General features: G+C 50.0%; 1 long non-coding RNA gene and 1 pseudogene across 1 annotated transcript; both read right to left on the minus strand.

The window, feature by feature from the left end:
- Positions 1-6,527: 6,527 nt before the first annotated feature.
- LOC120658952 lies at positions 6,528-7,219 on the minus strand. Its single transcript, XR_005668891.1, has 3 exons — positions 7,121-7,219; positions 6,913-6,988; positions 6,528-6,808 (listed from the first exon to the last, which is right to left on the minus strand). It is a non-coding gene; the product is annotated as an uncharacterized LOC120658952 (long non-coding RNA).
- Positions 7,220-9,804: 2,585 nt separating this feature from the next.
- On the minus strand, positions 9,805-13,065 carry LOC120662847 (annotated as a pseudogene).
- Between the last annotated feature and the right edge of the window lie 1,970 nt (positions 13,066-15,035).

Below are 15,035 nucleotides of genomic sequence, written 5' to 3' on the forward strand. Positions count from 1 at the left end.
TTCATAGGTTGACAAACCAGCTGTCTTGGGGCCGAGGGGCTTACTGATGAACGCCAACGGGTGACCGGACTGCATAAGTACAGCGCCAATGCCGTTTGCACAAGCATCTGTCTCCAAGCAAAACGACTTGCTGAAATCCGGAGTAGCTAGTACTGGGGCAGAGCTCAGAGCTGTCTTGAGGGCGTCGAAAGCCGCTTGATGATCGACAGTCCAAACAAAGATAGTGTTCTTCTTCAGGAGGTCAGAAAGGGGCCGAGCAATGATAGCAAAGTGACGGACAAATTTGCGGTAATAACCAGCGAGCCCGAGAAAACTGCGAAGTTCCTTGATATTGGAAGGAGGAGGCCATGAAACAATAGCATCAACTTTCCGAGAATCCGTGGCGACTCCCTCTGCACTGATGATATGCCCAAGATACGCGATCTGTCGCTGTGCAAATGTGCATTTGGACAACTTCACTTGCCACTGATCGCGAGAGAGGAGTTGAAATACCGCCCGCAGATGTGCCAAATGGTCAGCAAAAGAGCTGCTGTAGACGAGAATATCGTCGAAGAACACCAAAACGCATTTGTGGAGGAGGGGTTGCAGAGTAGAGTTCATGGCGCCCTGGAAGGAGGCAGGAGCGCCACAGAGGCCAAATGACATCACCTTGAATTCGAAATGACCAAAGTGAGTCTGGAACGCCGTCTTGTGCTCCTCTCCGGCCTTCATATAAATCTGATGGAATCCAGAATTCAGATCCAGTGTGGAGACCCAAGAGGCGCCGGCCAATTCGTCCACTAACTCATCAAACACAGGGATAGGAAACTGGCCGCGAACTGTCAAGGCATTTAAGTACCGGTAATCCACACACGGTCTCCAGGATCCGTCTTTTTTCTTGACAAGGAGCAGTGGAGAAGAAAATGGGCTGCTGCTGTGTTGGATCAATCCTTTATCCAGCATTTCTTGTACTTGTTTCTCAATCTCGGATTTCAGTGCCAGGGGGGGTAACGATATGGCCGAATGAAAACTGGTTTGTCCCCCGCCACCAGAGGGATGGAGTGGTCGCAGGCACGAGACGGTGGCAAGCCAGCAACTGGGGCAAAAACTGAAGCAAATTCTGAAAGTAAAGAGGAGACCTCAGGTTGCAGGGGATGATCATCAGAGGTTGCAACAGCAATACTGCAAAGCTGGACCACAGTGTCACTAGGCACATGGGGTAAGAGGCCCTGGAGTGTGACACATGAAGTATCATATGGTATAGCCATCCACTTGGATTTCCAGTGAATCTTCATAGGGCTGAAGCTTTCAAGCCAATCCATGCCCAATATTAAGTCAAAATGTTGCAGTGAAAGCACCCGTAGATAGCTGAAAAACTGTGATCATCGATCGACCAAAAAGCATTGGGTAAATGGTGAGAGCACTGCAGGACTGCGCCGTTGGCCACTTGCACTCGAATTGGCCGAGGAAGAGGCTGAACTCCCTGGAGACGAGCAGCCACTGAGACACTCAAGAAAGAATGGGTGCTGCCTGAGTCGACCAAGATCAGAATGTCCTGTCCCTGAAGAGAGCCCAGGAATCGCATTGTCTTGGGGCCATCCGAGCCTGCGAGAGCATCCAAGGAGATAGTGGCAAACAAGTGTGCCTGATCACTTGAAGAAGAAGAGCCGGGACATGTGTCTGCCGAATCGGACAGCTCAGCATGATCACCCACATCCGGAGAGAGAAGATCCATGAGTTCCTGCACGACGTGCAACTGTACTGTCGACGCGCACTGATGACCCGGACGCCAATGCTCGGCACACTTGTCGCAGATGCCGCGAGCGCGCTGATAGGCTTTGAGCACCGTGAACTTGTCGACCGATGGCTTGCTGGGGTCGGCCGCGTGCTTGTCATATGCTAAAACGAGAGATGGAGCCGGCGGCTTGTCCACGCGGGGCGGTGCCGGGAGTTGTAGAGGACCTTTGGGAGGCGGCGGCCTCCACTGAAACCCAGCCTCAGGGCGACGAGCATCCCGTCGAGACGCTGGACCGGCCACTTCCTCCTGCAACAAAGCGAGGGAACAAGCAGTATCGAGAGTAGACGGTCTCTGAACTTAAACAACAGAACGAATGTCATCTCGCAAGCCATCTAGAAATCGAATGGTGTAATACATGGGATCAGTGGTATGTTCATAAGCAATGAGCTGGTCGACGAGTTCAAAGAATCGATCGACATAATCGGCAACGGTAGAAGTTTGTTTGATGTGGTAAAGTTGGCGGATCAATGACTCTTGCTGATCACGGCCAAAGCGCTCTAAGAGCAAAGAACAGAATTCCGACCAACCCGATTGTTTCAGACGCTTGGACACTGATTGAGACCAGCGTGCTGCAGGACCATCCAATTGGTTTAGAGCCAATCGGACCCAGAAACTGGAATCTACTGAGTACATCTCGAAGTAATCCTCACATCTAGAGATCCACAGTTTGGGATTATCGCCATCAAAGCGGTGGAAATGCAACTTGGGTAGTTTACCGAGTGAGGGATTATCGCGGGAAAAACCAGAGGAGGTAGGGGGAGGGGTAGATCGAGAACACGCACCCTTGGCCAGGATGTGGGTATGGATCAGTACCGACCCGAACCCATCATCCCGTGTAGTCGGATCAACGCGGTGCCCAGCGGGGCCGTCGGCGCCGTGAGGAGCAGGTGAGCGCTCCGTCGCCGACTGCAGAGATGGGAAGATAGGAGGCTCCTGGACCCTGCGCTCGCGGATGGAGCGGTCCCAGAAGCGGGTGACCTTGCCGAGCTCGAGCTTCACGTCGTCGACGGTGGCCTCAATGTGGGGGCGCCATTCATCGAACACCTGAGCCGCGTCCTCCAAGCGGTCAAGCCGGGCGCCCTGAGAATGCTCGAGGTCGAGGAACCGGCGGTCCCACTTCTCGTCGTGCTTGGAGAAGCCCTTGCGGAGCTCGTCGGAGAACCGCTGCTGCATCTCGTCGAGGATGATCTTGACGGCGGGATCCATGGCGCCTTGGCGACGCTGGAAACGAGTGAAGTGCTCGTGGGCCGGTAGGGAATCCAGTGCTAAAGCCCGACCTACTGTCCTAAGCGGCGCGGAGTTGGGTGGTCGCCGGCGCAGGAAGAGCTAACCGGCGATAGGCGTGGACGCCGAGATCGGAACGATGCACGGCGGCGCTGGTCAGGTTGACTTGGGCGAGCGGTAGATGCCGAGGAACGAAGGAATCTGATACCAGGATGTTAGCTACCGGAGAGAAGAGCGGATCAGAGATAGGATCAGCGAGAGGAAGAGAGGGGATTCGCACGGAGGACAGATTTCTCCATAGAAGAGTGTTGTGTTTTTGTTCATACATGCGGAGCTCTGCTCCTTCTTTTCCCTTAAGCAAGGAACCCAGCCATGCGACGCACGCGACGCGCACGCAGGCGCCAGCTCACGCACTCCACTACTCGGGCCGAATCCACTCTCGCCCGGACACACGCTTGTTTGGGAGCTTGGGCCGAGATGAGCGCCGAGGCCCAGTTGGATCGGAGACCTTCTCAGGAGCGGTAGTAACATATATTTCGACCATGGATGTAGAGGAGAAAGAACAAATGGAGGAGGAAAAAGACACAATGGAGAAAGAAGGTGAAGATGATCCCCTTGTCCATTGAGATCGAATCTGGATCCCCCTGAGCTAGCTGGGGGATCGAAGGCACGCGGCAAAGATAGGCCGGTTGAAGACAGAATGCAGTGGGCTATTGCTGGTCTCTGCCTGTTCTTTTGCTTTGATGATTTGTGACAGGCCTAGCCTTGTACTCTTTATACTTATACGCATACTACACCGGCCGGCTGGGGCGTGGGAGCAGAGGCAATGCCACGACTATATATTCTCATCGATCTCTCGTACAAGTTGCAATAATGAGTTTTAGGGTCGTGCTGCTTAAAAAATAATCCACCGAGCAGCTGTGGCTACGCGGAGATATGTGATAAGGGCATCAACTTGAGGACGAAGCTTCTGTACTTTATCAGAAGCTGACGGAATATGTAGATGGTCAGATGGAGACCCCGTCAAGTGCACCAAGTGTTTGGTTTGAATCAGAAGCAAGCTGTCGAAACAAAGAGAAATATACAGATCGAGACCCCGTCAAATAATGCACCGGCTGTTCAGTTGGGCGAATAGAGTAATTGTTGCCTTTTCACTCGCATTTTTATTTGGTTTGGGCAATGAATAAGAGCTTAATAATGATAAATACGTTCATCTCAGCAAATATTGAGAAATTTAGGTTAGTTTTTGTCACCCCAAATGTTGGGCTTGGCATGATTGACATTGCAAACGTTTGTTTCCCAAAACTGCCATTTACCTCATCAACACTTTAATTTTAGCTATTTAGCTAATTTTTAGTTCATTTTTCATTTAACAGGCACAGGATATATATGACGAATATATATGCCCATGAAATCATGTGATGGTTGGCCCCGTTTGGTTTGTCCGAATATATGTTGCCCATGAAACGTGAATACATTGCAGTAGCTATATCTATGTAGATACATGCATACATTCGTACTTAGTTTTCATAATGGCACTCATCATTTATGTTTTCTTTGAGTTTGTCTTAACATATTAATAGTGGTACAAGTGTGTCATTTAGAATTACTAGTAAAATGCGCGTGAGTGCACTCATCATTTATGATTACTTTGAGTTTGTCTTAACATATTAATAGTGGTACAAGTGTGTCATTAAGAACTATATAGTATACAATACAAAGCTAGGCTGTCCCCATCCATATTGGACCGTACCCTTTACCGTAGCTTATAGGAAGTGGGACATATCTAGTGGAAACCAAGGTACCCATGCAAACTTGCAAACTCTAGATCTAGACCATATGATCTCAATCCAATGGCTCACTTTAGAGGTGGGTTCTTTTAGCATTTAACCCCTCCCACCATTAGCTTTGCTAATCCAAATTTTATGGAAAACCCCCTCCACCTCATCCGATCCCCCTCCAGCACGCGACGGATCGGCTGCCCTAGTCGATCGGGCGGGGCACGCGACGGATCGGCGCTGACCGCTGCCGCCGTCTCCATGCAGGCTGTGCACTCCGCCGCCGCCGCCATGGAGTCCACCGTGGCCTCCATCCAGTCTGCCGCCGCCCCCACGTCCGTGCAATCTGCTCCAGGCGCACGCGGCGTCGCGGCCTTCACTCCAGGCGTCGCGGCCTCCGCTGCCGGCGCCCGCGGCGTCGCGGCCTTCGCTGACGGCGCAAGGGGCGTGGAGGCCTACATGCCGCTGTCCGCTGCCAGCGCACGCGGCGTGGCCGCGTCCATGCCGCAGTCCGCCGGCGTCGTCGCCACGGATGTTCAGGTCAAAATTTCTAGATGCCATGCGTTTGAAGGATCACCTTTGCTGCTGTGAAATTAATTTGTGAGTACATGAACTAACATGCATACAGGAACTAACGTGCTTTCAGAGATGAGAACTATCTATACACGCGACGGAGGACCAGCACGGCGACGGGCGGCGGAGCTCCATGGCTACGTCTGGGCGACCTCCACGAGATCGATTTGGGAAACAGGGCAGGAGCGCAGGGGATGAGGTGTGGGGGGTGGGGGGGGGGGGGGGTGGGGGGGGGGGTTCCATAAAACTGTGATTACCAAACCTAATGGTGGGAGGGGTTAAGTGTTAAAAGAACTCAGTTCTAAAGGTAGCCATTGGATGGTCATCCTGTGGTCTAGATCTAGAGTTTGCAGGTTTGCATGGGTACTTTGGTTTGCACTGGATATGCCCCCTATAGGAAGACGCAAGACGCAAGTAGTTCCATGAATACATTACCTACATAGATGCATGCATGCATTAGTACTTAGTTTTCATCACCACACATCATTTATGTTTACATTGACTTTGCCTTTTATATACCAACAGTTGTACAAGTGTGTCATTTGGAATTAGTATATATACAATACTTTATTTTACCGTTTCATAATAGCAAATTTGTGATTTGTTTTTTGGAGAAAAAAAGTCAAACTCAACGATACACCTCACACTTGATCGACATGAGTGTGACACCCCATCCATCAGGGGCGGAGCAAGGAAGTTGATTTTTTCATTATTAGGGGGGCCAACCATACAAATTTATATAAAAATTTAATTAAAATTTAAATTTCTAATGTAAATTTGGGGACCGGGGGGCCCGGCCCCTGTCCGCCCCCTGTCTCCGCCCCTGCCATCCATCCAATCACACTGCTGCTCCCTGAAAGATACCCCAATCTCTGCTCGCTAAAAGATCCCACTACTAGAGAAAGGACCTTCAGTACCGGTTGAAAATAAACTTAGGTACTGGTTTTACAACCGGTGCTACCAAACCGAGACCAATGTGACTGACTATAACACCGGGTAAAACACCCGGTACCTAAGGTACCCTTTGCTACTGGTTGGTTAGCAACCGGTACCAATAGCCCCCACGCCCGTTCCGCTCACATCGCTCGCACCCCTCTCGTTACGCTCCCCGATACACTCGCATCATCTCCCGTTACACTCGCACCCTCACAGGTAGTATTGAATCAACCACAAAATACTAAATCCATCATACAAAATTTACAGATCCCACAAATCATTCGAAGAATCAAACACAAATACTGAATCGATCGATACAAAATTTATAGATCCCACAAATCATTTACAAAATCGATACAATCCATACGATCCCTATTTCAGAAAAGTTTCAAAAAAGAAGAAGGAAAAATTCACCAAGTCCGTCTCCTCCGGCTTCTTGTCCGCCGCTTTCGCAGCATCATCCTTGCCGCCGTCACCGGCACCTTGTGCTGCGCGGCGTCCACCGTCACGTTCTGCACACCTGGAACCAAAAACACAAACCGAGACCACCGCGATTCATCAGCAAAAACGCCTCGAAATGCAAGCAAACCAGGACATCATCGAGCTAGCTAGCTAGGCACGCACCTTCGATGCTCTTGAGCACCCTCCGGACCTTCTTCTTGCAGCCATGGCAGTGGATGGACACCCTCAGCACCACAGTCTGCAAAGGACGACGCGCGAATCAAGAGGTTAGCATTCAGCTAGCAACCCAATTGGCACCTCTCATATGAGACCGAAGAGCACTCCGGTTCTCGGGGGAGAGGAGAAAGGCACGGTCGTGGTGGGTGCTCACCTGAACGACCGGGGACGCCGCAGCTCCCGTCGCCATGGGGAGTGCTCTGGAGACCACTCTGTTCGGCTGCTTGGGGAGTAGAGGAACTCGGCTTTGTGGTGGGGTGGGGTGGGAAGCGGCGCGGCGGCGGTCCGCGCGCCCCGAGCGCCGGCCGGCACTCCCCGCAGCACTCCAAAGGAAAGGATAAGGTAGAGAGCCGAGAGGAAGAGAAATGAGAGCGGTAGACTAGAGAGAGGATGCCCGAAAACTTAGAAATATCTGAACGGAGAGGCCGCGCACCATCTTTGGTACCGGGTGGTGGTTTCCACCGGTACCAAAACTCGACTTTTAGTACCGGTGTGTGTTATCACCCGGTACTAAAAGGTATCTCTTTCATTAGTTCCGGGTTCTGGTACAAACCGGTGCCAATTCTTAATCATTGGTACCAGGTTGTGCCTTGACCCGATGCCAAAGGCTCTCCTGGCTATTGGTCCAGATCAAAAATACCAGCTAGCTGTTGCACCCGGTACTGATGCTCATATTAGTACCGGGTGAAACAACAAGTGATATTTTTGGTCTGAACTGATAGCCCGTTTTATAGTAGTGTCCAATCACCCACCCATCCAATCCGTGTATCGTGGCTCGCGTCGATCGTCCAACACGAACTTAGAGGTGGTGTAAACAGTTGCAATTTGCGTATTTAACATTTTTCTTTGCGGTCCACACGCACTTAGGCCCCGTTTGGAATGGAGGAAACTCAAAGGAATTACAAAGGAATTAGATTCCTATGGTTTGATGACGTCACCAGTTGTTTGGATCGCATGAATAGAGCTTTCCATTCCGATGGAAAGAGTAGCACTCCTTCACAAAACACAGGAAACAAAACATTCACTGGGACTTGAACTCTTGAAGTTTTCGTGGTTGCCTGAGACAACACCCACATGGAGAAAGAGAGAAACCAATTAATCTGGCCACAGCATGCTTCCACACGGAGCGGAGTACTGCCTTCATTGTTTCCTGTGTTAATCACTACCATGGGATCCATCAAAAGTGAATTTTCCTGTGTTTTTATTCCTGCGTTCCAAACATCACTTCTTAGTTAGTTCCTGCATTTTTCCTTTCCTCTATTTTACCACTACACACTCCTCCTATTCCTGCATTTTTGTTCCTATTCCTGTGTTCCAAACAGTCCCTTAGAGATGGTAACGGATCATGTTGCGGCTTTGGGGAGCGAGACCCCGCAAGGAGGGAGCGAGAGCGGCCGTGAGTGCTCAAGCGTGGGGCTTGGCCAGGGAGTGGGGGCGGGCGGGCGGGGTGCAGGAGGTGGACAAGGAAGTCCCCATCTGGACTTTATATAATGTTCTTAAAATTTTTCTTACTGCCCAGCTTTAATCTTGCTGACTTTAGTTGATAAAATTATTTCTCCTATCTAATAAAATGTTATCCATGTGTTTAATGCCAAATAGGGTAAAATCACAAAGTGTTTAAAAAACAGGGGCAAAAACACGAGGGTAAACTCATCTTTTACCAGCCCAATTCACATGGTTAAGTCCTGTTAATGGAGTAGGAGTAAACTCTCTTTGTTTTGATAAAACAGGGTGTAAAATAATAAAGATTGGAAAAATAAAAGCAAAATCACAATTCATGGTAGAAATAGAGGTAAGAACGCACTGGCCCCTAAGAGAAATTTACAAGACCAATCTGTGCATCCATGATGAAACACACACAAAAAAATATCCCCAATCTCTGCTCCCTAAAAGATACCCCAATCTCTGCAATCCATGGAGATCCATAGCAAGATCACGAAAAACAAAACGCAAGGGGGGGGGGGGGGGGGGTTCATGGGGTCAGGGGGGCCAGCCCCGGGGGCCTTGCCCCTACGCTGGATCCCCTCCTGCAGCTGGGTTACCCCTGCTCAAAAGGAAAGTGTGTCGGCCGGCGCGCGTTGCTATCCCTGGTGGGCAATCGCGTATGAGACGACACGGTTTTGTTCCGCGCTCCCCTTGAGGACTGCGCCACTGCAGCCAACAGCTACCTCTCACCATGTGGCCGTTCTGGCCCCATGGTTCAATAGGCTGAATCGATGCGGCGAGGAGTGAGAGACGACGGGGAGCGGAGCGAGCACTCCATGCAGGCTGCGGTGCGCGTGCCGTTACCCCCATCCTAATATAATCTGGCACCGGCTTCACTTCCTCGGTTCCTCCCACCGTCATGGCGCGTCGCCTCACTCGCCTCTCTGTAGCCCGCAGCCCGCTCTCTGCAAAACTCCAAGAGCGTGCGAATGAGCCATCATGTCCGAGACATGTGAGCCATTAAGATGTGTTTTGTGAGGGGGTGCGTGGACTAAAATTGGTGACAATTGTATCTCATTCTTTCATCCTTTATAGTATAGATTCATGCCTTGCTCGGAGATAAAAACCGATAGTACAAAGGTGAGCATATATACCACTCACACAAATTCATAAAACATAAATTTAAAATATAATAATTGTGCATACACTCTTGACTCTAATTTTAAATTATTATACTTTAATATAATTCATGGCTTGAATACCACACGCAAATTCATAAAACATAAATTTAAAATTACAAGCATCCATCCACTGAATCCGGGCCATATATATATATATATATATATATATATATATATAGAGAGAGAGAGAGAGAGAGAGAGAGAGAGAGAGAGAGAGAGAGAGAGAGAGAAGCTAAGCAGGCCATTTGTATGCCTTGCGGCTCAACACCAGTTCCGGGCCTTGTGGCAGCCACCACTGCCGGAGCTTGTGCGGGTTGCCAACTGAGCTCTGGTTCTTCCACAGCATCGCGGATGGCAGGAGGTGCGGTCGTTCGTTCTGCTGCACGCCGAGCAGAGCGCGGCACATGTCCCGGTAGGACAGCGTTGTGCCCGACGCGGCCACGCGGGGCAACAGCTCCTGCATCCGCTCCCGCTGTTCGAAGTAGTAGATGAAGCCCATGCAGATGATGTCCCCCTAGTGCACGTACAGGTTCGGCACCCACGGCGATAGCTGCTTGAACTGTTCCTCCATGTTCTTCCTGTGGGGCTTGAGAATTTTATGAGGAACGAGGGTACTCTATCCTGCTTGTGATGAGTGAATTGTCAACCATGCGGTGTGACCGTGCGCTTGGTCTTTGGATTGCAGGTACACGGGCGTCGAGTGTCGACGGGGAGCTGCCGTGGAGGTGCTGTGGCCGATGGACCGTGCGGTGGACGACGGTGAAGGGCAGCCGGGACCGGAGCTCGGACCGGGCGGCAGCTGTGGCGTCCACTCCTGGATCGAGGGCGCAAGCGGCGACGGAAGGCGGGTTTCTTGGTTTGCGCCACAAAACCAAGGAGGCGGACGGCGGTTGAAGACGCCAAGTCGTGGAGGCACGGGCGTCGGTCTCGGGACTGACGGAGGCGACGGGCGTCGACGGCGTCTAGGGCCTCGCTGCGGGCGAGGAAGTGACGGGCGTCGGGCGGCGTCTAGGACCGTCAGAAGGCCGAGGCGGGAACGGCGTCTAGGGCCACGGCGCGGAGGCGGGAATCTTCCCGCGCGTGAGGTTTTGGCGGTTTTCTCAAAACCGGCCATCTACCCGGGTTTCGCGGACCCTCCAAAACCGCGGACTGGATCTTCATCAAGACGGCGGCATCGCGGAGAAGACTTCGTTTCAAAGAAAGAACCTCGACCGTCGGATGAGATCGTGTACAGGGGGTGCTGCAGGCCAACCGGTCTGACCGGTCCCTGGCACCGGTCTGACCGGTCTAACCAACCGGTCTGACCGGTCCAGCGTACCGGTCTGACCGGTCCCGCGGGTATAAATACCCCTTCACTTGTGTTAGGTTAATAGCGGCTTTTGTAATCTGTTCGTTGACTCTCTGTTTCTCCAGGCCGCCGCCCCTGCGTCTCTCTCCCTCTGTTCCTCTCGTTTGAGTTGATTTTGTCCATGGATTGTTGAAACCTTATAAGGGATTTGATTGGGAAAGGAGGCCCTATCCTCCTCGTGCCCTCTGGGCTTTTTAATTCGATTCAATCCCCTGGTTTTGTGCCTTGTGCAATGGATTTTCGATTTCGTTTTTGGCACACTTGATTGAGAGGAGGCTATAAGTTCTTTGCTGTGATTCCCGTGCTTCTAACTCTGTCCTAAACCCTCTGGAATCACTGGCGTGTTCGAATTCGATTTCTTGAGTTCTTGAGAAAACCCCAATCCCTTTTGATCTCCTCCATAATTCTCACGATTCGTTGATCTTTAGGACGAGATCTTTTGAGGATATGTTCACGGGGTAGGGGCGAAGCAATCCCCCAAGTTTCATTGGTTTTCGTGGTCGTTTGCTCGGGATTCACCATTTGAATCCAATTTCTCGGGGGTTTTCTGGGTGCTACCGGTCAGACCGGGAGGCACGACCGGTCAGACCGGTCCAGCGCACTGGTCAGACCGGTCCAGTGCACCGGTCAGACCGGTCAAGGCAGATCAGTTCTGCAGTTTTCCCGATTCGCTTCCGATTTGCTTCGTGGTTTCGCTCGCTCGTTCGAAGCCTTTTGTGTTGGTTTAGCTTTTCCATAGCTATTCCAAACTTTGACTAGAACGCTTGAGGGCTTGGGTGATTTTCGGGATTTAGGCCGACGGTTTGAATTTCGGAAGAAATTTTGATCGGCTCCCATTCACCCCCCCTCTGGTCGTCGGCTTCGGTCCCACACTTTACCCAGTCCGTGCTTCACGATGTAGCTCGTGGTGTGCAAAACCCTCGTCGCCACCTCCGCCATGGGCAGCTTGTTGTCGATCACCGCAGGCAGCGATACCTGTGGTGGGTTGAATAGGAAGCTAGGCATGTTCGTCTCCATTTTGTTCATCATGTGACGCCCCACGTCCAGCGCTATCGACGCGCCAAGCGAGTGCCCCGCGAGCCAAACCAAGCGGTTGCCGGTGGCGCCGCTATTGGGGACGACGATGGAGCTCAGGAGATTCGCTACCCGTTCGCGTGCATCCCTGAAGCGGTGCATAAGTGCTGCTTGTTGAGCAGGATGCTGAGGTTGAGGCGCATATCGCCCAGAGTCGTGGCATCCCGTCGCATGGTGCCTCGGAAGGCGACGATGTAGCTTGGAGCCGACGGGTGGCGACACGCGCCGTCCGGTGGCACGTACTTGAAGATGGCTCCATAGTTGAAGAGCGCGCTCGTTCTGTCTGCAACGATGTGATGACCGATCCTGCACAAGATGCAGTCGCACTCACACTCAAGCACATCGTAGAGGAGGAAGTGGAAGCTCTCCCACCACGCCGGCGCCAGCCCCTCGCTTGTGTCGTCCTTCGGTCTACACTTGGTTCGCTCTCTCTGCTGAATGTTAGAGCCGTTAACAAGACAGGCGGTGATGCAGCGGCGGTGCTCCTCATTGTCCCTGAAATCATAAGATGCGATGGTTATTGTTAGCCATTGATTTTCAGCATCTAGCTAGCTAATGACGCATGTGAAATTCTAAGTGGCCTGTAGGTTCCACTACTACACAAACAATCTGTAAGTACATCTCTCTTTTTTCTAGGAGCAAATCAAAAGGTAACCATCAAACAGCATCACCATCTGTTGTGCCAGTTGCTTTATCTGCTTCTGCTAGTGCTCCCGTAGTGGCTGAGGTTGGTCAGGAGTCTTTGGCTAATCAAAAATCAGAAATGCAAGTGGCAGGGGAAGGTGTAGTTGCACCAGGGATAACAAAAGGCAAAGGCAAACCATATTGTTACAGATGCTTGACAAAAGGCCATGTAAATACCGAGTGCACTACGGTGATTAGCTGTGGTATGTGTGACAGTGGTAATCACGTCACAAAGGCTTGCCCATACCAAAAGGGTGCCAAACCTACAGCGATTCTGTGTGGCTACGCAGTAGAAAGGCTTGGTTTTTATTACATTCCTTTTGAAGGCAAACAACAAGTGAAATCTGATAACAGATTGGCGGTGGTGAAGGTCACAAAAGGTTCCATGACTGCGGCTCAGGTCGTGGTGGAGCTCGACCGTCTACTACCTAGCTACAAGGGTTCTTGGATTGTCGAGGAGAAGGGCCAGAACATGTTTACGACCATGTTCCCATCAAGTGATGAATTGCATCGGATGGTACTGTGGGGTCCGGTGGTAGCAAAAAATGTGGAAGCTACAATGGAGATCGAGGAAACTATGGATAAAAATATCTATAGGTATGAGATACCGAAAGCTTGGGTTCAATTCCGGGGCCTCCCTAAAGAGCTTATGGAATTCCCTGTCATATGAGCTGTAGGTTCCATGCTGGGCGCAACACAAATGGTGGATATGAAATTTACAAAGGAGCATAATGTGGCTAGGTTGAAGGTAGCGGTGCTGGACCCTGAACTCATCCCAAATTTGGTGGATGTGTTAATCGGGGACTATGTTTACGAACTACCGTTTAGAGTGGAATTTGAAGGTGAGGAGAACAATCCTATGCCAATTGACATGGATATTGACCCAACAGGACATGGTGGTGAGGATAATGGTGACAATTTAGAGGGGGGTGATGGTAAAGAAAATACAGGAGGAAAGGATAGAAATGCTAGCAGCAACAGTAAGATGGATACTCAGGCTGGAAACTCCCAAACTGGGACTGGTCAGAAAATCCATAAACAAAATACAACAGAGACCATTAAACCAGTGGTAGCCTCATCACCTACTGGTCCAAATGAGTCCTTGTTGGCCGAGCCACTGATGGCTGGCGTTGATGACTTTGGAATGAAAAGCCAACAACAATCTAAGCCAAAGAACCTCCCGGCCAATCCGTATGCCACTCCTACTCGCAGTAGCAACAGAAGTGCAGCAACGACGGATGTTGATTCAGTGGAAAAGGCGTCTAAATTAAAGGCAAACAAGAACCTGGATGTCCCACAGAACAAAGGTAACGGCATTTCGTTTACTTTGCTTGATGAGTCAATTGTTCTTTCTAATATCAGTAATGTTGGAATATCTATAAGTTCTTCTGTTAATGTTAGCTCTTTTGTTAGTGATCTTAAAGCTGCCGAGTTGATAAGGTTATTCTAAATGATTCAGAAGAGATTTTAGAAAATGTGGAAGAGTTTGATCCTATTGCTTTGGAAACATTATGCGGGAACCTAGTAGAGGGAGCGAGTGATGTTGACTGTGAGTTAGAACTTGCTCTACAGCCCACATCCCACCGGAAAAAATCAGCTTCAAGCAAGAAGAAAAAAAGGATTAAAAAAGTTAAAAACACGGTTTGATATATCAAGTATAAATGAAAGGTATTTTCTGGAATTCTAATGGTTTGGGGGACACAAAAAAATATCAGTTCCTTTCAGATTTAACTAAAGAAAAAGGGCTAGACTTTATGGCTTTATCGGAGATAGGGAGGAGAGCCTTCTCAGACTCGTTTCTCAAAAACTTCTGTGCTGGGAAAGAGTTTTTGTGGCATACTAAGCCTCCTAGGGGTCGTTCTGGTGGCATGCTGGTGGGAATTAATTTAGGAACTTTTGACGTGGGGGAAATAGAGGAAGGAGAGTACTTTGTAAGTTCAGAATTAGAAACAAGGAAGATGGTTTTCAGTGGAATTTAGTTTCGGTATATGGGGCTGCACAAAATGAGTTTAAAGAGGCATTTTTAACTGAGTTGGTTCAACTATGTACTAAAGAAACCTTACCTATTATTATAGGCGGTGACTTTAATATTATTAGAGGACCCAATGAAAAGAACAACTCAAATTACAATGATAGGTGGCCATTCCTGTTTAATGCAATTATCGATGCATTTAATTACAGAGAACTAGCTTTGATGGATAGGCAATTTACTTGGTCCAATAACCGGCAAAACCAGACCTTTGAAAAACTAGATAGAGTATTGGCTTGCACGGATCGGGAGTCCAAGTTTCCACGTACAACTATCCAAGCTTTAACTCGAGAGATATCTGACCATACTCCATTGTTCCTAAACACAG

This window comes from Panicum virgatum, chromosome 2N (assembly GCF_016808335.1).
Source record: "Panicum virgatum strain AP13 chromosome 2N, P.virgatum_v5, whole genome shotgun sequence".
NCBI classification, from domain to species: domain Eukaryota; kingdom Viridiplantae; phylum Streptophyta; class Magnoliopsida; order Poales; family Poaceae; genus Panicum; species Panicum virgatum.